This window comes from Chiloscyllium plagiosum, unplaced genomic scaffold, assembly GCF_037043375.1.
Source record: "Chiloscyllium plagiosum isolate Xiang-an unplaced genomic scaffold, Cpla_swu_hap1 HiC_scaffold_1, whole genome shotgun sequence".
In the NCBI taxonomy this organism is placed as follows: Eukaryota; Metazoa; Chordata; class Chondrichthyes; order Orectolobiformes; family Hemiscylliidae; genus Chiloscyllium; species Chiloscyllium plagiosum.
In genome coordinates, this window is record NW_028270139.1 from 90,852,554 (window position 1) to 90,878,401 (window position 25,848).

The following is a 25,848-nucleotide window of genomic DNA, read 5'->3' on the forward strand; positions in this document are numbered from 1 at the left end:
CCCAGGCCTTCTGGAGTCTGATTAGGCCTTGTAAGGAGTTGGGGCACAATCAGTCAGTCAAGTTTGTCCAAAGACACTAAGGGGATGGGTTTGGGGTACCAAGTGGGCAAGTGGGTTTATTGTCAAGAGAAGGAGACTTCGCCCGTTAGTCTTCAGGACGGGTGGGCAGCTTCTGGGAAAGGGAGGATTACAGTTGTGAAGGGGAACAATAGTATAAGCAAGAGGGGCATATAGTAAAACATGACTGGAAAAAGGGATAATATGGGAAGAAGGAGGTCATCTGTGGTCAAGACCACCTTGGCTTCAAGGGTGAGGCATGGAATGATAATAGTGGGCATAGCCACCACAATGGGTGGAGGTGCGAAGCCTGTTGGGTTTCTGGGATGGCATATTCCGAAGGGGATGTGGATAGTAGACTTGCATGGACAGGCTGTCTTGCATGGACAGGCTGAGGTTGGAAGCCTCTGGCAAAGGAGCGCTCACTGTCACAGCCAGCATCCCGGAAATCAAAAGTACACAATGCGGAATAAAATTGTTACAACCCTATTCGAAGTGGGCAGACTGAGTGATTCAACCTGTGAGGAAGGGGACTTTCGGACCTACTGATGTTCAGGCTTTTAGATGGAAAACCCATTTGCACACAAACATGTGATCTGTACAGGACTCGGACCTGCGGAGTCCGTGTTCCCTGGCCATCCTAATGGGTTGCTCCCCTCCATGTGTTACAACTCTCTGACTCAGGTCTTGCTGGACAACTCATTGATAGCTGCATGTTTGGACTCAGAGGCTGCGAAACAATACGGATGTTGGTTGTGAAGGGCCAAAGGTGTCAGCGTGACCCAGTGCCATGTATACACTTTGTTCCTTGTGCTTCAACATAACACAATAGGTTCTCAGCGCACACTCCATCAAGGGAACCTTGTCTCTGGCCAGGAAATGATGCTGGACAGTGTAACAGGGAGAGCAACGACCAGATGTATGTTTAAAGCACAAAAAATTGTACAAAAGTTCACAATCAGTTATAAACCGCTGTCGCCCGTACCACAAAAGTTCCCTCAGTAAGTTTTCTTCTTCCTCTCTGTCTCACTATATCTTAGTGAACTCCGTAGTTCCATGGCTGTGGTAGTTGGAGCCTGTTGTCCTTCGAGGTTTGGATGGATGACTCTGAGACCTACCAGAGGCAAGCAAACCCTCTTCAGCTTAAACTCCAAAGGTCGGGGGATGGGGGGGTAGGCTGAGTGGAGATGGAGGACCTGGTCTACTCAGCAGTGCCTGAAATGTAGACTCCTGAGGATGCTGCGTATGATTCCAGCTGTGGTTGGACATCGCCCTGTTCAGTTTGTGAGGGAGGGGCACTTGCAGGGCATGCCAGTTTCCCTGTTCATCTATCACCAGGCTTTTGGTCTTGAGTGCCAGTTGTTGGGGTGATGGAGAACTGGAGTGAGCCCCTCTCCAGCATACCCTGAGGGCGCTGGACCTGGCTCTCCATAGCAACGGCCAGCCTGTCTGCAGAGGCAGACTGATGGTCACACGATTTGCTGCAGTGAGGGCAATTGTGTCTCACACGTGTGTCCGCTTCCTCTGCTGGTCATCCAGGAAGAGGACTCTCCTTTGAACCCTCTTGACCACTAGGGTATCAGATTCTTGGTGTTGTGGTGCAGAAATAACAATCTCCCTCAGTGTCAGCAAAATCAACGAACTGATCATTGACTTCAGAAAGAAAGGAGGACTCTCGCCTATCGACATTAATGGAGATGAAGTGGAGAGAGTCAAGAGCATCAAGTTCCGAGGAGTGACAATAACTAACAATTTGTCTTGGACCTTGCACATAGATGTGACTGTCAAGAAGGCACAATAGAACCTCTTCTTCCTCTGGAGGCTTAGTAAAGTCAGTATGTCTGTAAGGACCCTCACTAACTCCTACAGATGCAATGGAAAGCCAACCTACCATCCATGGACTCTATCTACACTTCTTGTTACTGCTTAAAGGCTGACAACATCATCAAAGACCCCTCCCACCCTGGTAATAGTCTCTTCCAACCTCTCCCGTCAGGCAGAAGATACAGAAGCTTAAACATACGCACCAACAGATTCAAGAACAGTATCTTCCCCACTGTAATTAGTCTGCTGAATGGATCTCTCTAACTTCAAATCTAATGTTGATCTTGCTTAATGCCACCTCCTGTGCAGCCATAACCTGTATAAAGTTAAAAATCACACAACACCAGGTTATAGTCCAACAGTTTTAATTGGAAGCACACTAGCTTCTGAAAGCTAGTGTGCTTCCAATTAAACCTGTTGGACTATAACCTGGTGTTTTGTGATTTTTAACTTTGCACACTCCAGTCCAACACCGGCATCTCCAGATCATAACCTTGTATGCCTCATTCTGCTGAAACACCCTATAGTCTGTATATTCTTATATGTTATGATCTGCCTGGACTGCATGCAACACAAGACTCTTCACTGTACTTAGGTACATGCGACAACAATAAATCGATCCGATTCCTGTCGGGGTTTTGTGGTGCTGTCTTCTGCTCTTTGCCCATGTTCTGTCAATGAGCAGAGCAGCTTCGGCATGCAACTGCTAGCCTGGGTTCACGGTGGCCTTTTAAAGATGCTCTGATGCAGTGGTTGCTGGTCTTCTGGCTGATACCTACTGGATTTGTTTGGGGATTGGCATGTGCTAAGCAGGGGCAGAAATTATATGAGGAATCCATTAGGACAGAGTAGGTAATTAATATAGCATATTTCGGAAGAAACAGCAAGAAAACTCACCAGGCCTTATGCGACAAACCCTCCAATAAACTTGACATAATGCTGAATTTAAAAAAAGAATGATTTGGAAGTGCCGGTGTTGGACTGGGGTGTTCAAAGTTAAAAATCACACAACACCAGGTTATAGTCCAACAGGTTATTTGGAAGCACGAGCTTTCACCTGCTCCTTCACGTGGTTGTGGAGTATAAGATCGCAGGACACAGAATTTATAGCGCAGGTTGACAGTGTGATGTAACTGAAATTATATATTGAAAAAGACCTGGATTGTTTAAGTTTCTCATGTTTTAGAATGAACATGTTGGTTTCAGTGTCCATTCTATAAGATGACAGACTAAACAAACAGTCCAGGTCTTTTTCAATATATCATTTCAGTTACATCACACTGTAAACTTTTGCTATAAATTCTGTGTCCTGCGATCTTATACTCCACAACCACCTGATGAAGGAGCAGCACTCCGAAAGTTAGTGCTTCCAAATAAACCTGTTGGACTATAACCTGGTGTTGTGTGATTTTTAGCTTTGAACAAAAAGAATGTAAGACTCAGCCCAATATGTTTAAACTAATTAAAATATAAACATAACTTTTCGTACATAATGCCTTGCTGAAGTCTTCTGTGCAGTATTTGATTTTGTGGAAATTTGGCTTTGAAATGGTAAAAGCAGTGAAATGGCAATTCGGCAAGCTGTACTGCCAGGTTTTTATGGAGTCTGTCTACCTCTGGTCTGTTGCTTGCACTATTAGAATAAATCAGTGTGCACAGAAATCAGCTGTCAGTTTGCATGTAGTTTATGTAAGTGCACCCTCTTCAGGCAACTTAGTTGCAAGCATTGGAAGAATCTTGAAGTAAATGTTTAATTTCAAAGCGAGGAGGTTAGGGAAAGATTAATGCCCACTTTTCCAGCATACCATCTATTTTTTGCACAGAGAAAGGTTTACTCTGATAAACTTTTAAATAACTTTTAAATTGCTGCACAATTTAAGTGGGCAAGTTGATCAAGAATCAGCTTGGGAAAAGAGAATTGAGAAATTAGAAACTAATGATTTCACTCCCATGAAAAGATTTACCTCAGCAGAATTAAACTGAACACACCTAATTAGAAACTGAATAGTGAGTCAATAGTTCTGTTTGCAGTTATTTTGGTATTCCTGCTGATCTAATTACCCAGTTCTCACTCATGGACAATGTTTGAAATATTTTTTAATAAAAATATACTGCATTTTAGGAAATTTGATTTATGTTCATAGAATGCAGAGCAGGTTTAAATTGAGAAGTAATTCCATGAGACAAAAAAGATTGATTTCTTAGAATATCTTGGTGATATTACATTATAGATTAGATTAGATTACTTTACAGTGTGGAAACAGGCCCTTTGGCCCAACAAGTCCACACCGACCCGCCGAAGCGCAACCCACCCATACCCCTACATTTACCCCTTACCTAACACTACGGACAATTTAGCATGGCCAATTCACCTTTGGACTGTGGGAGGAAACCGGAGCACCCGGAGGAAACCCACGCAGACACTGGGAGAATGTGCAAACTCCACACAGTCAGTCGCCTGAGGCGGGAATTTAACTCGGGTCTTACAATAGGTAATATAACATGCCTGTGATGGTTACATCGGAATAATAAAAGGAATAGTGCAGTTGTAATATTTTTCACAAAGTGGGAAATGTTCATATTACCAAAATAAATAATATTGCTGAATGTTTAAGTTGGGAGCACTTAAATGGCTGTGGATCTGCTCTGGTCCACAGGAATGTACTCCCTGTTGTATCTTTGGGTAGTGGGGAAGGAAATTCCAGCATCCAAACAATCTCATCATGTTGAATCCCTCTAATCACAGTACTGACATGGCTCATCAAAGACATCCTTTGTGACTGTGACAGTAGAAAATGTTTCCTCCTCATGCTTCCTTAGTTTCTGCAGTCTTTCACACAGTTGACTGAACCAACCTCCTCCGCTTTCCTTCCATTGTTGTCCAGTTGTTAGGACAACAATGTCACATTGTTCAATTCTTTATTATTATGCTGTAGCCATAAATCACTTGCATTATCTTCTCTTCCAGCTTCTGCATATTTACCTCTTCTGCTTGGCACCCTCCTATTTCTTATTAATACATGTTGTCCTTTTTCAATATCATCTGAAGGTACAGTGCTACATTTTACATGAATATTGATGATTCCCACTCTATCTTGTCACCACTTCTCTTTACATTGTCGCAAGTTATCAAATTATTCAACATTCAGTACTGAATGAACAGTAGCTTCCTCCAATTGAGTATTGTGAAGACTGGCACCATTGTTTTCAGTCCCCAAGCATCAAATTCCATTACTTTACTACTGATTCTCCCTCTGTCTGACAACAGTATGAAATTAAGCCTGTGTTTTGACCTCGTATTTGTGCCATCACTAAGCCCCCCCGCCCCCCCCCCCCAAATTTCCACCTTTAACATTTCCCAATTTCACCTCATCTGGACTAATTTGCTGTGAAAGCTCATTCATTCCTTTGTGACCACCAATCTCAGCTATTCTAACACATTGCTGATTATTATTTTACCCTAATTTTACCCGCCATGAAAGTAGGCAAAACTTCCTAGTTCACTTGATCTTTAGACCCAAGAGCTTGACAGGAAGCATGGACCAGCTTTCTGTACTTAACAAGAGTTCTGGGTGTAAGAAACGATTATGATCTACCAACACATAACTGCTCACTAAAGTGCTAACCCTCTTAGGAACAGTCCCCAACAGAAAATGGTACCCTTCCTCTCCAAGTTAGAATTTGCCCCATTCCATACTCCTGCCTTGCAAAATTTTGAGAGTGAGGTCAGGGACCATTGCTGTCATTTTTGCTTGCAATCTGCATGAGAATTCAAAGTTCCAACTGTAAGATCCCAATTTATATTTAGTTTGTTGAAATATTGCATCAAAGTAAGGCACATACTCTCATGTACACTTCTTGTCTCTTGACAGCACAAGTTGCTCTCCATTTTATGTTAGTTTGGTGGTTTGTAGCATGATGCTAAGTGCTGTTTTCATTGTTTTAAATTGTGAGTATTAAACCAGACGAGTCTATTTTGTTGCTTTTCTTTTCTCACAGGCTTATTTGTGTTTATCTCGGAAACACACCACATTTTTTTCTGTTATTTTCTTTCTCTATGACTGAATGCCATATCATGTTATTCGTAAGAGGGAGTTTGACTGACACAGGAGCAGTCTACAATTTCAGACATTCCAAGTGAAAGTTTTGGATTGATACATGGGGCGGCACGGTGGCACAGTGGTTAGCACTGCTGCCTCACAGCGCCAGAGACCTGGGTTCAATTCCCGCCTCAGACGACTGACTGTGTGGAGTTTGCACTTTCTCCCCGTGTCTGCGTGGGTTTCCTCTGGGTGCTCCGGTTTCCTCCCACCATCCAAAGATGTGCAGGGTCAGGTGAATTGGCCATACTAAATTGCCCGTAGTGTTAGGTAAGGGGTAAATGTAGGGGTATGGGTGGGTTGCGCTTCGGCGGGTCGGTGTGGACTTGTTGGGCCGAAGGGCCTGTTTCCACACTGTAATCTAATCTAAATCTAAAAAAGTACTATGCCTCACTGGAGGATGGAAATCATGCCCCAATATTCCCGGAGTCATCACAAAATTTAAAGAATGTTTATAATTGCTAAAAATTCCCCAATTTACTTGCTGTTCAGACCCAAATGGGTAGGAAGCACAGAACCAGGTTTCTGTACTGAACAAAGATTACTATTTAAAAAGTGAAAGAACAGCATATGCTGCAAATCGGAGACAAAAAAAAAAGCTTTTGCTGGAAAAGCTCAGCAGGTCTGGCAACATCTGTGGAGATAAAGCAGAATTAATATTTTGAGTCCAGTGACCCTTCAGAAAGTTCCAGTTTGTTGTGTTGTTTGTTCCTGTGGTTTTTTGATTTGAAACAAGTGCAATGTGCAGGTCACTTGATTGGGACTCCTTCCTTCATCACCTACATTCACTTCCATCTCATTGATTGACAATCACCAGAGCCAAGTTCAATGGGACAAATGGCCTCCTTCTGCACTATACAAAACAACACTGCAGCAATTCCCTGAAAGGAAAACCCTGAAATAAAACTTATGAAATGACTTGTGTGTCTTGAAATGGAATTCCAGTTGGAATAAGTACCAGTTATTTCCATGTTTAATTGATGTTTTTCTTTTAAAAAAATTCTTTGACCAAGGTTTTGGTCACTTCTTGTGAAAACTCTTTCTTTGATTCAAAATACATTTCTGTCTAATTGTGTTTCTGGGAAGCACCTTGGGATTTTTTTTCTTTATACTAATTGTAACTAATTATTTTGTAGATTCGCTTGTCTATTAGTTTGTAAGGTTCCTTAGAGGCTTAGCACGGTATTGTACACATACAATAATTTCCATCCCAAAACATAAATTAAAATAAATCATAGATTAATTGTGATACTGCTGAAAAATGTTAAGAACACATATTATAATCATGTCATTATTTCTTAAGTACCTCTTAGTATGAACACATTTATCACACTTACTTTAGATGCAGTTGTGGGGAGTATGTGCTTCCCAACAACCAAAGCATTGTTGTCTGGTATATGTTGTTCCAGTCAGCTTGTGTACCAAAATCATAGTGACAACATTATATTGAAGCAGCATCATTTTGCACCTTTGTGATCATAATCAGCATGTTGTTTCCTTCAATGTATCGATTTCATAACGTTTCCTCCTGCTTATTATCCTGACTTCTTTTATCACTAATGGTGTGAGGCTGGTACAGACTTTAAGAGTGCAATGTCATTGAGTTGCACTTTGACTATATAGTTTCTGTTGAGTATCATCCAAGATTATGTCTGACAGCAGTAACACTGGTGTTGAAATTTCATTGCACCATTATTAATCTGACACCTAAGCATAATCATAACTTCATGTATAATTAGACTAATGCGGTTGAGTACAAAATGGGCTTAATGAGACCTATTTTCAGGAAAGATATCCTCCAACTTAGACTCTCTCAAAAATACTTGCTTCAAAATTGTAGTTGGCTCTATTTCCATGGTTTGTGATAGTTATCTAAAGCCCCCATTATCGGTCCTGAGCACACGTTAAAGCCCGTTTTAGGATGGGTCACAGAAATTGGGGATTCCTGAGCAGGACAAGACTATCTTTCCAGGTGCTACTAAGAAAGTATTCAGAAATGCCTCTTCTGACCACAATGTCAGCCTCCCCATTGTACTCCACGCATCCCAACCCACTCACATTCCCAGCAGTTAACTGAAGGCCCTGAGGGAATTAGTGGATATGTACTCAGTGGAACTGCCTCCGCAGTGGCAGCTCGCCAGATTTATTGAAGTAGTCCAATATTGAGTCAATTGATTTCCTCTGAGGGAGGATATGCACAGCTTACAAGTCCAAGCGGTAAGTTGTCCAGATAATTTAACACTAAATATTTGCACCTAATTTAAACAGAGCCAAGACACTGGTTGCTCCAATGCCCTTTGAATCCTTGAGGTTGCCTATTTTTGTGCAAGAACTCCTGAGACATATGATACCGTTTGGTGTCTGTTTGTTACTTAATGTACCGTGAGTATTTCAAGACAGCCATAACAGTTCATTGGGTCACTGTGACCACACTGTATTTAAAAGACAACATTTTAAAATAAATTCTAGTGAACAACTTTATTCAGAATATCAAAGATATAGCTATTGAAACAACCTTTTGATTTTTTCTGGTTTTAGCGGGAAAGCATTCAAGTGACTTGGAGTTGACTACAAAGACTGGCTGTTTTCAAAGGACATAGTTTCAAAATATTCTCACAAACTGGTGCTTTTATCTACTCTCTCTGATGGTGCACTTGGAGATACAAGGTCCTGACTGGGTCAGCTCTCTGACACATTCAGGAAACCTCTTTGGGCAGACTGAGAATTCGATCAGCTGCTGGTGCAGTTAAAGTGATTTTCATGTGGGATACTGGGTCTTGATAATTTTCATGCCCCAATAATATGACTAGGAAAATGAAAGACCACAGCTGTGGCTGAATCCAATCCAATGGAAGGGTCCCCCTCCACATACCCACATACAGTATGTTTATTTCTGCTTTGCTGTCCAGTTCAAAGCAGACACTTTCATGTTGGGGAAGTCTAAGAGCTCCTAACCTCCATTAAACTGCAGACCCTCTGTCAGTTAGCAAACCTCCTCCCAGACGATTGGGCTTTTGCTCTTGATGCTGACCAAGTGTGGGATTGTGCTGACATCCGGGTCCCAGAGTCCAAGGTAAAATCAAACAGTTGTATTGGTATAAGCTTTTTTTTGTAGCTTTGCAAAAAGGTAACAGAATCAAGCAATTTGCATGGCTCTGGTAATTTGCATTCATCTCTTTCAGATGTGCTAGACAGGATCCTGGAGAATTTGTGACATCAGCGATGTCATGGCAACACAATGTGAAATCCCTTGTTCTTTCAAGCAAAAAGCTTTCTGACAATGTAAATTGCCTTGGGCGTTTGGAAAAAAAATTCAAACAAGTTTTCTTTATTTATCTGTAATGAAAGCATGTCTTTTCTGCTGACGTGATATAGGACTTGACTTTAAGAAAGTACTTAATAGTCAAATAATACATTATTATATTCATTGTAGACCTAGTTACTTAAAGAATAACTTCCTTTATATTTATAATACTAAAGTGATCTAATCTTTAATAACAAAACATTGCTAAACATATAGTATTGATGTAAATGTGTAGCATCCTGGATGATATCCTGTTGTTTCAAACTACGTGTTGAAGCAGATCTAAAAGCAAGAAGTACTTCCGCTTGGGGGTTGGTCCTACATTCTTCTCAGTTCATTCCATATGGAGGCATCGGTAAACTGTCAAATTATGACCCCAGCCAGGAATTTCCTGGATCCAAATTCCAGGCGTCATATTTAAAAGACACTCAGACAGCAAATCACTCTCTGTAAATGAGGAGCATTACTCAACAGCTGCTCAACTCCTGAACCTACCCCTGAAGATGTCATAAACCAAGCAAAACGTAAAGTCACACTTCAGCGATGCCTCCCCAGAGGCAACACAGGCCATCCCATGTGACAAACTGAGACTGAAGAGAGGTAACTGTGGAAATTGCTCAGGTATTTCAGGCACACTCATTACGTGATACTTTATTGTTTTTCACCAAGTGATAACACTGAGGCATCTTTCATACAGAATCCTTTAACACCTAGCTTTGCCCACACCACATTCTTCTTACTAGTTACACACTAGAAGAATCACAGCTCCGGGGATTGATACCTCTATCGGTATCTATCACTGCAGCCACCTTTACATGTTGACGGGCTTCCGCCATGACTCGTGACTAGTTTTCCTTTTCCTCATTCTGCAGTATGTAAGATCTTTACTCTGTGTGCTTGCAAGTAGCAATTTGCTCACTGTGACGCTTGGCATCTTTCATCATCCCCATTCTTTGGAATCTGCAGCTTGCAGAATGGTTTCAACTCCATGTCCTTAACTTTCCAAGACATGGCAATGTTCTGCACAGCAGCATTCAGGTTCAGGGTCGATAGAGTATACTTGATTTAATTCTGCAGTGAATGCTTCCTTTCGGAGCTAAGGCATTAACTGAGTGCTCACATAATTGTACTTTTCAATTTCTGTTTCAGTTCTTTCACTTGGGGGTTCTTGTTGTGCAGAAATATGTGTAAATCATTCTTTGACCTGTCCCTTTGGTAATGAGAATTCTCTGCGAAGCATTCTTTTATAAGCTGATTTGGAAGAAAGATGGTAAAAATAGATCACTCATTCATTATTAACACATTGAATGCTACAAGAACAGGCCCTTCAGCCCACCATGCCTGTGCTGATCATGTTGCCATTCTAAACCAATCCCATCTGCCTGCACATGGCCCATATCCCTCTGTGTTCATGTGTCTGCCTAAATGCCTCACAATGGTTGCGAATGTTCTACCATTTCCCCTGACAGCGTGTTCCAGGTACTTACTACCCTCTGTGTAAAAAAAACCCCTTCAACCTTAACTTGATGCCCATTAAGGAATTGGCAATTCCACCTGGGAAAGAGACTCTGATTATTCACCCTATCCACACCTCTCATAATCTTCAAATTTCCTAATACATTGTCCCTCAGCCTGTGACACTCTTGTGAAAACAATCCAAGTTTGTTGATTTGATTTGATTTATTTTTGTCACGTGCACCAAGATACAGTGAGCAGTAATGTTTTACATGCTAACCAGAAAAATCATACCTTACTTAAGTGCATCAGGGTAATGGAACAGAATACAGAATATAGTGTTACAGCTACAGAGAAAGTTCAAATCTACTAAATGAAAGGTCTGTTCATAAGTCTCAGAACAGCAGGGAAGAAGCTGTTCTTGAATCTGTTGGTACGTGTTGTTAAACGTTTGTATCCTCTGCCTGATGGAAAAAGGTGGAGGAGAGTATAATCGGGGTGAGAGGGATCTTGGATTGCTGTTGCGAGACAGTGGGAGGTATAGACGGACCAACCTCTCCTTATAGCTAATACTCTCCAATCCAGGCAACATTTGTACCCTCCCTCCACATGCTTCTTGTTGTGTGGTGACCAGACTGCACACAATATTCCGAATGTGGTTTAGCTAAAGTTTTACATAGCTGCAACGAATTGCCAACATCTATACTCTGTCCTGACCCATGAAGCATTCCATATGCCTTCTTTATCACCTTATCCATCCACTTGTGTTGCCACTTCCACAGAGGTATGGACTTGTACTCAAGACCCCCCTGTGTATCAGTGCCACTTAATGTGTACTTTCCCCTTGCATTTGGCCACCAAGAATGCATCACATCATACTTAGAGTCATAGAGATGTACAGCACGGAAACAGACCCTTCGGTCCAACTTGTCCATGTCGACCAGATATCCCAATCCAATCTAGTCCCACCTGCCAGGAGGCGGCCCATATACCTCCAAACCCTTCCTACTCATAGACCCATCCAGGTGCCTTTTAACTGTTGTAATTGTACTAGTCTCCACCACTTCCTCTGGCAGCTCATTTCATACACGTACCACCCTCTGCGTGAAAAAGTTGCCCCGGTCCCTTTTATATCTTTCCCCCCTCACCCTAAATCACTGCCCTCTAGTTCTGGACTCCCCCACCCCAGGGAAGAGACTTTGTTTATTTATCCTATCCATGCCCCTCATCATTTTATAAACCTCTGTAAGGTCACCCCTCAGCCTCTGACGCTCCAGGGAAAACAGTCCAGCCTATTCAACCTCTCCCTATAGCTCAAATCCTCCAACCCTGGCAACATCCTTGTAAATCTTTTCTGAATCCTTTCAGGTTTCATAACATCCTTCCAATAGGAAGGTGACCAGAATTGCACACAATATTCCAAAAGTGGCCTAACCAATGTCCTGTACAGCTGCAACATGATCTCCCAACTCCTATACTCAGTACTCTGACCAATAAAGGAAAGCTTTTCATAGGAAAGCTATGAACCTGCACTCCAAGGTCTCTTTGTTCAGCAACACTCCCTAGGACCTTACCATTAAGTGTATAAGTCCTGCTAAGATTTGCTTTCCCAAAATACAGCACCTCGCATTTTTATCTAAATTAAACTCCATCTGCCACTTCTCAGCCCCTTAAACTATCTGATCAAAATCTTGTTGTAATCTGAGGTAACCTTCTTCACTGTCCACTCTGGATTAAACACCATCCGTCATTTCTCCATCCAACTTCCCAACTGATCTATATCCTGCTCTATCCTTTGACAGTCTTCCTTACTATCCACAACTGCAGTTATTAATCAAACCACCTGCATTCTCACCCAAACTATTTATATTTATTACAAACAGCAAAGGTCCCAGCACTGCTTCTTTCAGAACACCACTGGTCACAGTCCTCCAGTCAAAAATCCCCTCCTTCTGCCTTCTACGACCGAGCCAATTTTGTATCCAACGTACCAACTCACCATGGATTCCCATGTGACTTACTTTTCTGGACTCGCCCACCATGACATTGTCAAATGCTTTAGTAAAGTCCATGTAGACAACACCGACTGCCTTACCTTCCTCAATCATCATTGTCACTCCCTCAAAAAAGCAATAAGATTTGTGAGACACATACTCCTCTACATAAAGCCATGCTGACAATCACAAATAAATCCATTCTTTTCCAAATGTGAGTAAGTCATATCCCTAAGAATCGCCTCCCATAATTTCCCTACTACTGATGTCAGGATCATATAATTTTCTGGATTATCCCTATTGCCCTTAAAGTAAGGAACAACTCTGGCTTTTCTCCAGTCATCTGGAACCTTACCTGTGGCTAAAGAGGATAAAAAGATCTTTGTCAACGCCCCAGCAATCTCCTCCCTTGCCACCTTCAGTATCCTGGGACAGATCACATCAGGCCCGAGGGACCTATCTACTCTAATTTTTTTCAAGACACCCAATACCACCTCCTTCCTAATATTGACATGCCTCAGAATATCAACATACCCATCCCTAATATTACCACCATTCATGTCCTCCTTCTTGCTCAATATCAATTTATTAAGGACCTCACTCGCTTCCTCTGGTTCCACGCATAAATTTCCTCCTTTGTCCCTGAGTCGATGTATCCTTTCCCTAATTCCCCTCTTGCTCCTAATATACACATAATGCTTTGGGTTTCTCCTTCATTCTAATTGCCAAGAATATTTCATGGCCTCTTTCAGCCTTCCTAATTCCTTGTTTATTTTCTGCTTCCTTTATATTCCTCAACGGTCTTCTTTGACTTCAGTTTCCTAAACCTTTTATATGCTTCCTTTTACTTTTGATTAAATTTTCAATATCTTTTGTCATCCCGCTTACCCAAATCTTGCCATTTTTATCTTTCATTCTTGCAGGAACACACTAGTCCTGAACTCTGGTCATCTGGCCTTTAAAAGATTCACACATTTCAGATGTGGATTTATCTCAAACAGCCTTCCCGAAGTTAATTTTGCCAGTTCCTGCCTCATACTCTTGTAATTAGCCTTCTCCTAATTTAACGCTTTCACCTGAAGACCGGTCTTTTCCTTATACATAACTGTCTTAAAACTTGTGGGGAATTACGATCACTGTTCCCAAAATGCCCATCCATCATGTCGCCAAACTCATTCCCCATTACAAGGTCTAATACAGACACATCCCTACTCGGATTATCTACACATTGTTTCAAGAATCCCTCCTGGATGCACTTAACAAATTTGCCCCATCTAAGGAGTCGCAGTCAATTTGGGAAAGTTAAAATCACCCACTATAACAACTTTAATGTTTTCACGTTTTTCCATCCAGTGAGACCATAAAGGTAGAACTAAGGAATAAGGAAGATGCATTCACAATGAAGGAGTTATCCTATAGACCAGCCAATAGTCAGTGGGACATAGAGGAACAGATATGTCGCCCTTCTTTCAATAAAGTTTCTGTAATGGCTACCATGTTGAAGTCCCAGGCTGTAAGCTCATCTGCTTTACCTGTTGTACTCCTCGCAGTAAAATAAATAAACTTAAGACCGCCTGTCTCACTGTATTCAATAACCTGACCCAGCCTGCTCTTTCTATTAGACCTACTTTAATGTCGACCTTCTCCTTAAACACTCCACATGCTGACCTACTGCTCTGTTTCCCACCCTTTGCCACACTAGTTTAAACCCTCGCAGGTGGCACCAGCAAACCTCTCTGCCAGGATTTTGATGCCCCTCCAATTTAGATATAACCCATCCTTCGTGTATAGGTCCCACCTGCCCAGTGATCCACATATCTGAAGTGCCCTCTTCTAAACCAGCTCTTTTGCCACATATTCAAATGTCTTACCTTCTTCTAGCCTCACTGGCATATAGCACAGGGAGAAATCCTGATACTACAACTCTAGAGGGCTGCTTTTCAACTTTCCACCTAACTCTCTAAATTCCCAATATAGGACTTATCTCTCTCTTCCCGCCTATGTTGGTATCCCAGTATGGATTGCAACATTCAGTAGCTCACCCTCCCCTTTCAGAATGTCCTGTGATTGCACAAAGACATCCAGACATTTAAGTTATAACGTCACCTCCACCCTTAGATTCAGCTCCTGCTGTTCACTCCCAGGTTCACTCCACTCCCTCTCCTCCATTCTCCACAGTTTCACTCTTTATCTCCCCTGGTTTCACCCCTGACCCAGGCTCACACTACTCCCTTTCCTCCCCCCCCCTCCCAGATTCACTCCTCTCCTCCATTCCTCCACAGGTTCACCCCCCCCCCCTTCCCAACACCCCCATTCACTCTGTTCCTCTCCCACTGTTTGTTTCCCTTCCCTCCCCTCCCCAGGTTAACTCTGCTGTGCCCCTTTCCCGCTGCTCCTCATGCTCCACTTGAGCTCCATCCAGTCCCTCTACCTCCTTACACTCTCTATACTGTACACTCCACCATTTCTCCCATTACTCTGAATAGCTTTCTCCTTTCCTTTGGTATTCCCCCTCTCCTTTTTCCAATCGCCCTCTGACTATCAACCTTTTCACTATTTCCCTTAATCTTCCCGCTCTATCCCTCGTTCCACTCCCATGCCAAGCCTGAGCACTTCAACCATTGCCTCCTTAATAAATCTACCAAATCCTTCCCTGTCCCCAGCATGCCTAATCACCACATTATACTCCCCATCTTTAATATGCAGCTCCCAGCCTTTCTGTCCCCTTTACCCTGAACACTGTGATTCTTCACTCTGCATCTTAGTTTGCTTGCTCCATTCCCAAGGATCCTTCCAGTGCCCCAGACAGCTAAACCCTTTAAGTTCCATTTCCTTCCCAATAAGGGTTTTACCCCTTATACTGTAAGTCGGGGATTGGGACACCTCCCCCTGTGCTGTCCTGAGTTGAAATCTTGGCGTTGCAAGCTCTGGAGCAGTAATTTTGGCTGGAGCAATGTTCTTATTAAAGAGATTACTGCTTGAAAATGGCCTTATAAGCTGCAGATATCACCTCATTAATTGGCTAGTTGCTACCTGTCACCCACTGCCACCAAACCGGATGTTGAGAATTTTCCACATGAAAGTCAGAATGAGTGCCCAATGGCTTTATTTCACCACATGTTTCTAAAGCCCTCCATATTGGACACTGGATCCAAAATCTGAGAATGTGCTCCATGGGTTATCAACAACGTGCAGCTCACGTTCTCTGACATTGACATCCAACATGTGTCAACCTTAAAGATGCCTGATAACACATCTCCAATTCATTTCTGCGCTTCAACACTGGAGACTGGGGTGCAACAGCTACTATTGTTAGAATGCTGCAGCAAGGCTATTTTGCATATGGGGACATGCACCCAGACCATGAAGTGGACTCGGCTGCCTCTCCAATCTCTTTACTTCATCTCTTATCACTCACTCACTTTGAACCTACCTGAATACTCACAGAATCCCTGCCTTGCATTTTTTGCACCTTATCTCTCTATCACAGTAAATGGCCTCCCCATTTCGTGCAGCCACAAAGCCAAGAAACTTATCATGGCTATCAAGGGAGCTTCCTTTTGATCAGGGAGTCCTGGCACAGTAAGCTAAGAGCTCAGTTACCTGTGCAGGGGCTTATGGACACAGTCAGTCAGCCACTCAAAGCAGTCAGAATCAGGTTCTCTCCACATTTTGTGAAAGGATGGAATTTTTAAAGAGCCTTCAAAAAAAATTGTAATGCTGGTTTGTAGATAGTTCTACTCAACATGAGGCAATGCTAGACATAATCCCAGGAAATGAAGCCAGTCAAGTGGTTGAAATTTCAGTGAGCAAGCATTTTGCGCATAGTTCAAAAGTCATTGTGGAAAAGGCTAAGCTTAGTGAAGAAATTAAATGTCTAAATTGGGGAAAGGTCAATTTCAATGTCATTAGACAGGATCTGGCAAACAGACTGGGAATAGGTAATTGCAGGGAAGTCTACATTTGGAAAGTGGAAGTCTTTTAAAAATAGTATGGTGAGAATTCAGGGCCAACATATTCCTGTAAGAGTGATGGGCAAGGGCAGAAAGTCCAGGGAACCCTGGATGTCAAGGGATATCTGGAGTTTCAGAAAGAAAAAGAAGGAAGCACACAGCAGCGATAGACCATTAAAAAGAGGGGAGGTCCTCAAAAGTACAGAGAGTATAGAAGGTTTCTTAAACAGGAAATTAGGAGGGCAAAAATGGGCCACGCTGATGGGATCAAGAAAAACCCCAAGACCTTTGATGAATATTAAGAATAAAGGGATTACCAGGGAAAGAGTTGGACCTATTAGAGACCAAAGGAGCAATTTGTGTGTGGAGCGAATGGATGTGGGTGAGGTATTGACTAAATACTTCTCATCTGTATTCACAAAGGAGGAAGGCATAGTAGCCAGGAATTTCAGTTGATATTGTAAAATTCTAGTGTGTGTTAAAATTAAAAACAAGGAGATACTAAGACATTTTAACGGCCATACAGGTGCACAAATCCCTAGGGCCTGATGAGATGTATCCCAGAATACTATGGGAGGAAAGGAAGGAGATTGCTAGGACCCTGACAAATTACAGTTTGTCCTCCTAATTTCGTTTTTAAGCAACCTCCTACATTTTCTATACTTTTGAGGGCCTCCCCTCTTTTTAATGGTCTAATACATCGCTGGCCACAAGTGAAGTGCCAGGTGACTAGAGGACAGCTAATACGGTTCCTTTGTTCAAGAAGGGCAACTGCGATATGCCAAATAATTACAGCTTAACAGCTAGTTTGACGTCAGCGAGACAAAAATTATTGGAAAATATTCTGAAGGACAGAATTAATCAATACTTGAAAAGACAAGGATTGATCAGGGATAGTCAGCATGGATTTGAGGGACATTCTGTCTGACTAATTTAATACCAAGTTAATTTTAGGGCCCTGGGGATTGTGGTCGAACAGAGAGACCTAGGGGTTCAAGTATATAGTTCCTTTCATGTGGTATCCAGATAGACGGTGGTGAAGGAGGCGTTTGGTATGCTGCCTTCATTGGTCAGAACATTGAGTATGGGAGTTGGGACGTCATGTTGCAGCTGTACAGGACATTGGTAAGACCACTTTTGGAGTACTGCATGCAGCTCTTGTCACCCTGCTTATTATTAAATTGGAAAGTATACAGAAAAGATTTGCAAGGATGTTACCAGGACTAGAGGGTTTGAGTTAAAAGCAGAGGCCAGATAGGCTGGAACATTTTTCACTGAAGCGTGGGAGGTTAAGGGATGAACTTAAAGAGGTTTATAAAATCATGAAGGGCATAGATAAGGTGATTTGCAAAGTTCTTTTTACCTGGGGTTGGGGAGTTCAAAACTAGAAAGTATATTTTTAAGCTGAGAGGGGAAAGATGTAAAAAGGACCAGAGGGGCAACTTGTTCATACAGAGGGTAGTTTGTATATGGAATGAACTGCCAGAGGAAGTGGTAGATGCAGTCATACTTACAACATTTAAAATTCACTTGTATGGATACATGGTCAGGAAAGGTTCAGAAGGATATGGGCAAATAGGCCTGGTTTAGTTTATGAAACCTGGTCGGCATGGCCGAGTTGGACCAAAGGGTCTGTTTCCCTGTCTGCTGTACAATTCTCTGTCACTATGCAGTTGATGTGGTTTATATGGACTTTTTGAGGTAAAAACAATGACTGCAGATGCTGGAAACCAGATTCTGGATCAGTGGTGCTGGAAGAGCACAGCAATTCAGGCAGCATCCGAAAAGCTTCGAAATCGACGTTTCGGGCAAAAGTCCTTCATCAGGAATAAAGGCAGAGAGCCTGAAGCGTGGAGAGATAAGCTAGAGGAGGGTGGGGGTGGGGATAGAGTAGCATAGAGTACAATAGGTCAGTGGGGGAGGAGATGAAGGTGATAGGTCAGGGAGGAGAGGGTGGAATGGATAGGTGGAAAAGGAGCTGGGCAGGTCGGACAAGTCCGGACAAGTCAAGGGGATCGTGTTGCTGGAGGTTAGAAACTAGGATGAGGTGGGGGAAGGGGAAATGAGGAAGCTGTTGAAATCCACATTGATGCCCTGGGGTTGAAGTGTTCCGAGGCGGAAGATGAGGCGTTCTTCTTCCATGTGTCTGGTGGCGAGGGAGCGGCGGTGGAGGAGACCCAGCACCTCCATATCCTCGGCAGTGTGGGAGGGGGAGTTGAAATGTTGGGCCACGGGGCGGTTTGGTTGATTGGTGCGGGTGTCTCTGAGATGTTCCCTAAAGCGCTCTGCTAGGAGGCGCCCAGTCTACCCAATGTAGAGGAGACCGCATCGGGAGCAACGGATACAATAAATGATATGAGTGGATGTGCAGGTAAAACTTTGATGGATGTGGAAGGCTCCTTTAGGACCTTGGATGGAGGTGCGGGAGGAGGTGTGGGCACAGGTTTTACAGTTCCTGCGGTGGCAGGGGAAAGTGCCAGGATGAGAGGGTGGGTCGTAGGGGGGCGTGGACCTGACCAGGTAGTCACGGAGGGAACGGTCTTTGCGGAAGGCGGAGAGGGGTGGGGAGGGAAATATATCCCTGGTGGTGGGGTCTGTTTGGAGGTGGCGGAAATGTCGGCGGATGATTTGGTTTATGCGAAGGTTGGTAGGGTGGAAGGTGAGCACCAGGGGCGTTCTGTCCTTGTTGCGGTTGGAGGGGTTGGGTCTGAGGGCGGAGGTGCGGGATGTGGACGAGATGCATTGGAGGGCACCTTTAACCACATGGGAAGGGAAATTGCGATCTCTAAAGAAGGAGGCCATCTGGGGTGTGTTCTATGGTGGAACTGCTCCTCCTGGGAGCAGATACGACGGAGGCGGAGGAATTGGGAATACGGGATGGCATTTTTGCAAGACGTAGGGTGGGAAGAGGTGTAATCCAGGTAGCTGTGGGAGTCGGTGGGTTTGTAGAAAATGTCAGTGTCAAGTTGGTCGTCACTAATGGAGATGGAGAGGTCCAGGAAGGGGAGGGAGGTGTCAGAGATAGTCCAGGTAAATTTAAGGTCAGGGTGGAATGTGTTAGTGAAGTTGATGAATTGCTCAACCTCCTCGCGGGAGCACGAGGTGGCGCCAATGCAGTCATCAATGTAGCAGAGGAAGAGGTGGGGAGTGGTGCCGGTGTAATTACGGAAGATCAACTGCTCTACCTAGCCAACAAAGAGACAGGCATAGCTGGGGCCCATACGTGTGCCCATGGCTACCCCTTTGGTCTGGAGGAAGTGGGAGGATTCAAAGGAGAAATTGTTAAGGGTGAGGACCAGTTCGGCCAAACGAATGAGAGTGTCGGTGGAGGGGTACTGTTGGGAACGTCTGGAGAGGAAAAAACGGAGGGCTTGGAGGCCCTGGTCATGGCGGATGGAGGTGTAGAGGGATTGGATATCCATGGTGAAGATGAGGCATTGGGGGCCGGGGAAACGGAAGTCTTGGAGGAGGTGGAGGGCGTGCGTGGTGTCTCGAACGTATGTGGGGAGTTCCTGGACTCGGGTGGGGGGGGGGATAGGACAGTGTAGAGGTAGGTAGAGATGGGTTCAGTGGGGCAGGAGCAAGCTGAGACAATGGGTCGGCCAGGGTGGTCAGACTTGTGGATCTTGGGAAGGAGGTAGAACCGGGCAGTGCGGGGTTCCCGGACTATGAGGTTGGAAGCTGTGGGTGGGAGATCTCCTGAGGTGATGAGGTTCTGTATGGTCTGGGAGATGATGGTTTGGTGATGGGGGGTGGGGTCATGGTCAAGGGGGCGGTAGGAAGAGGTGTCCTCGAGTTGGCGTTTGGCTTCAGCGATGTAGAGGTCAGTGCGCCAGACTACCACTGCGCCCCCTTTGTCCGCTGGCTTGATGGTGAGGTCAGGATTGGAGCAGAGGGATTGGAGGGCTGCGCGTTGTGAGGGTGAGAGGTTGGAGTGGGGGAGGGGGGTCCACAGGTTCAGGCAGTTAATGTCCCGGCGGCAGTTGGAAATGAAGAGGTCGAGGGCAGGTAATAGGCCAGCACGGGGTGTCCAGGTGGATGCAGTGTGTTGGAGGTGGGCGAAGAGGTCCTCGGAAGATGGGCGGGAATCCTGATTGTGAAAGTAAGCTTGGAGGCGGAGGCGACGGAAGAATAGTTCAATGTCACGGCGTGTATTAAATTCATTGATGCGTGGACGGAGGGGGACGAAGGTGAGTCCTTTGCTGAGGACTGATCGTTCGTCCTCAGTGAGGGGGAGGTCTGGAGGGATCGTGAAAACTCGGCAGGGCTGGGAGCTGGGAGCTGGTGTGGGTGTGGAGCTGGGAGTGGGGTCGGAGCCAGTACCTGGAGTGGGTGTGATGGTGGGGGGAATGGGGGTAGAGTCATGAGCAGGGGTAGTGTTCCCCTCGGGGTTCTGGGGGGTGGGGATAGTGACAGTGGGATCTGTTATATGGACTTTTGTAAGGCCTTTGTGAAGGTCCCAAATGGAAGGCTGGTCCAGAAGGCAAGAGCCCATGGGATCCAAGGCAAGTGAACAAAATGGATCCAAAATGAGCTTTCAAAGAGGAGTGATGGTGGAGGATTGTTTTTGTAATTGGAAGCCTGTGACCAGAGGTGTACCACAGGGTTCGGTGCTAGGACCCTTGCTACTTGTTATTTACATTAACAACTTGGAGACATGATTAGTAAGTTTGTGGATAGTATGAAAACTGGTGGTGTTGTTGGTAATGAGGAGGATGTTGTCAGGCTGCTGTCTGTTATTGATCAGCTGCTAAATGGCAGATGGAGTTAAATCCTGATAAGTGTGAGATCTGATAAGAGTAGGATGTACACAATGAGTAGCAGATCCTTAGGGAGTACTGAGGAACAATGGGACTTTGGTGGACAAGTACATAGATCTCTGAAGGTGTCAGTGCAGGTAGAAGGGTGATGAAGAGGGCATATGAGATGCTTGTCCTCATTGGCCGGGCATAAAATTTAGGAACAAGGAAGTCTTATACAACCGTAAAAAACACTGTTTAGGGCACTAATGGAATACTATGTGCAGTTCTGGTTGCCACACTATCGGAAGAACATAATTGCACTAGAGAGAAAATTCACCAGGATGTTACCTGGGATGAAAATTTTCAGTTATAGGAGAGACTGGATAGGCTGAGTTTGTTTTACCTGGAGCAGAGGATGCTTAGGGGAGATCTGATTGAGATATACCAAACTATGAGAGGCATTGACAGAGTAGATCACGAGAATCCCTTCCCCGTTTGATATGTGTAACACCAGAGGCGAAAGTTTAAGATGAGGAGCAAGTGGTTTAGAGGAGATCTCAGAAAGAATTTTTTCATCGAGAGGCTGACAGACATATGGAACATGCTGCCAGAGAGGGTTTTGGAGGCAGATAATCTCGCAACATTTAAGAAGCATTGGGCTGAGTACTTAAAATGCCAGGACTTTGGAGGCCATGGACCCACTGCAGGTAATTGTGATTAGTGTAGTTTGGTGTTTGTTGATTAGCAGAGACTGTGTGGGCCGAGGAGCCTGTTTTTATGCTATACAACTCTCTGGTCCTATAATGGGCGAGGAGCAGAAGGTTGAGCAGCCCACTACTCATCTTGACTCTTTCTCAGCCATCAACAATCCTAAAAGGTGTGAATAAATTGTGATAATGTTGTCTGCAGCAAATGAATCTGAAATGAGCCAATAATTATTGTCCTTAACAAGCTGCAATATTTATTGCTCAACTGAGCACTATTGCTGGAGTCGCATGTTGAGCCCTATAAAGGGAAAGTTTAATTTTATCAAACTCTGTGAAAGGATAAATCTGCACTGTCATCTGCAACATTGCCTACATTCCAGTTGGGTATGTAGTTTTTGTGCATGTTCTATACACATTCAGGAAACCATGAACAACATGATTGACATAAGAGATGAATGTAGCATAAGGCTGGTTCTGTTGAATAAATTGACCTCAATGTCTTTGGTTCCTCATTTAAAGTCTGTCGATATTATTTTGGAAGGATGCTTAATCAGAAACAAGAGCATCAATATCATAACTTTCCTGAGGTCTGATGATTGTTTAGCAGTTTTATTAGCACTGCATTTTTTATTTTAATGTTGACTTCAGTGGGAAAAGTCAGTTTTGTTTTTGACTCTTATCCATTAGTGCCTAATACAACAATATGTATTTTAGCAGATTAGGCCAACTTAAAAATTGTCAGCTTTTATTACAGATTTAAAGTCATACAGAGGTATTACTGGGACATTACATTTGTATTTTCTTCCTTTCATAGCCTATTTCTTTTTAAGACAGTAGAATGTGGATGATCAAATCTTACCTGTGGCTTCACCACACCCTGGCTTCAATCGAGGGTAAACAAAATATTTGCATTTCTCTATTAAAGTGCATAATTTGGGTGTTCCAGGAAATATTTGCATTGATACTTGTCAACACTGTTTAAATTTGCTTACATTTGAATTTATCGTTTATCTCAGTTAACAATCAGTTCACTAATATAGACTCTCCACTATGGTCTTGCTTTTAGCCTGTTTGCTCTTTTTCAATTAAAATGCTTGTGCAACTTTTATGTACTTAAGGAGAGTCCAATCTGAATAAGTTTGCTCATGTCTACCAATGTCATTTGAACTGCTACGTTTTTACAGCATTATCTAGTTTGGTTTCAAATCTGTAACATTTGTTTAATTTTACAAATTAGGTTTTGTGTACCACTATCACTATCTCTGCTATCACTCTTATGTTCTGGAAGCTGCAGCATTAAAACCCAGTGCAAAAATCATGAGCGTGAAACACACATTAATTGAAAAATAATTACCATTTTCTAGCCTGCAAGGTTTGTGAATGTTTGTAGCTCAGGTTGAGATTTAGGGTGTCGGTTTGATCGCTGAGCTGTAGGTTTGATATCCAGACGTTTCATTACCTGGCGACCTCCAAGTGAAGCGAAGCTGTTGTCTCCTGCTTTCTATTTATATCTTTCTCCTGGATGGGGTTCCTGGGGGTTGTGGTGATGTCATTTCTGGTTTCTAATGCCGTTCGGAAATCCTTCTTGTCAGTGTCTTTCTAGACACAGAAAAAGCGGTACTAGTAAAAGGATTAAATTTCAATTACTGAGACGCTGACAAGAAGGATTTCTGAGCGGCATTAGAAACCACATTGAAGGACAACAGTCTCACGGAAGAAACAACAAACAATCAGACAGACAGTTGCACCTACTCTGAGCCGAAAGAGGGAAGGAAACAAACTGAATACATAAGAAAAGAAAGCCCTAGAAAACCTCAAAAAAGACAAAAACATCGTTATATTACCTGCAGACAAGGGTCGGCTCACTGTCATCCTGAACAGAAGGGACTACATAGAGAAAGCCAATGCACTACTCGCAGACACCAACACATACCGACAGGTGGCGCTAGACCCGACCCCACAACTAGGAAACAAAATTACATATCTTGTAAGAAAATTACACAATTCCAGACAATTAAACAAGACGGAATTCCAGAAAATGAAACCCGACGGGACCAACACCCCACGATTCTACGGACTACCAAAAATCCATTAACCAGGAGCCCCTCTCAGACCTATAGTCTCACTACCCGGAACACCAACTTACAGACTGGCCAAAGAACTACACGCAAGACTGAAATAGCGAGTAGAAGAGTCACAGCACTCCATCCACTCCACCCAGGAATTCCTAAAAATCATCAAAAACACCAAAATAGAGGAAGACGAAGCAATGATCTCATTTGATGTAACAGCACTGTTCACCTCCATCAACATCGACCTGGCAAAGGAAATATTCGCCACACTTTTAGAAGAGACCATCACACACATACCAACCACCATCAATCACATTACCAACAAAACATCATGAAGCTCGTGGACCTGTGCCTCACCACCCACTTCACTTTCAACAACATAGTCTACAAACAAACCAACGGCACACCCATGGGTTCTCCGCTATCAGGATTCATAGCAGAAGCGGTAATGCAAAGACTAGAACAAACAGCCCTATCAACCATCAAATCAAAAATCTGGGTCCGCTACGTAGATGACACCTTTATCATCACAAAACGAAACAAGACAGAAGAGACATTTAACATCATCAACAACCCCCTCACAGGCATAAGGTTCACCAAGGAGGAAGAAACCGACAACAAACTTGCATTCTTGGATGTCACAGTTGAAAGAAAGGACAACGAAGAACAACAAACCTGTGTATACAGAAAACCAACAAACACTGACCATATACTTAACTACACCAGCAACCATCCCAACACACACAAAGATGCATCAGAACACTATTCCAACGAGCCACCACACACTGCAGCACAGATGAACTTCGGAAAACAGAGGAGAACCACCTATACAACGTATTTAAGAAGAACGGATACTCAAAAAATACAGTGTGCAGATTCCTCAACAACAAACCACGACAAGCTGACCAAACACAGTCAGAAACCCTAACCACCTTACCATACATCAAAGAAGTTTCAGAAATGACAGCCAGACTACTAAGACCCCGTGGAATCCTAGTAGCACACAAACCCACCAACACTCTCAAACAAAAACTAACAAACTTAAAAGACCCAGTACAACCCATGGACAAAACCAACGTCATCTACAAAATTCCATGCAAGGACTGCCACAAACACTACGTAGGACAAACAGGAAGAAAGTTAGCCACCAGGATACACGAACACCAGCTAGCCACAAAAAGACACGACCCTCTCTCCCTCGTAGCCCTACACACGGATGAAAAAAAACACCATTTCGATGGGGACAACACATCTACCCTGGGACAGGCTAAAAAAGACATGCCAGAGAACTCCTAGAGGCGTGGCACTCCAACCACAACGCCATAAACAAACACATAGATCTAGATGCCATCTATCAACCCCTCAGAAAACGAACAGGAAATGACATCACCACAACCCCCAGGAACCCCATCCAGGAGAAAGATATAAATAGAAAGCTGGAGACAACAGCTTCACTTCACTTGGAGGTTGCCACTGATGATGTTACCTAGTCAGGTAATGAAACGTCTGGATATCAAACCTACAGCTCAGCGAGCAAACCTACACCCTAAATTTTCTAGCCTTGTAAACCTTCAGAATTTCAAGATAGGTTTTTTTCCCCCATTATGTGTGATTTGTCTTTTTACGGGATGTGACCAAGA

At 43.6% G+C, this 25,848-nt stretch overlaps 1 protein-coding gene and 1 long non-coding RNA gene across 6 annotated transcripts in view; one reads left to right on the plus strand and one right to left on the minus strand.

The window, feature by feature from the left end:
• pde4d (phosphodiesterase 4D, cAMP-specific) overlaps positions 1-25,848 on the plus strand; it is a 1,351,522-nt gene that overhangs the window by 565,298 nt on the left and 760,376 nt on the right. The gene's annotated exons all lie outside the window — the stretch shown is intronic.
• On the minus strand, positions 9,922-24,675 carry LOC148152159 (uncharacterized). Its single transcript, XR_015758619.1, has 3 exons — positions 23,981-24,675; positions 23,491-23,756; positions 9,922-10,536 (listed from the first exon to the last, which is right to left on the minus strand). It is a non-coding gene; the product is annotated as an uncharacterized LOC148152159 (long non-coding RNA).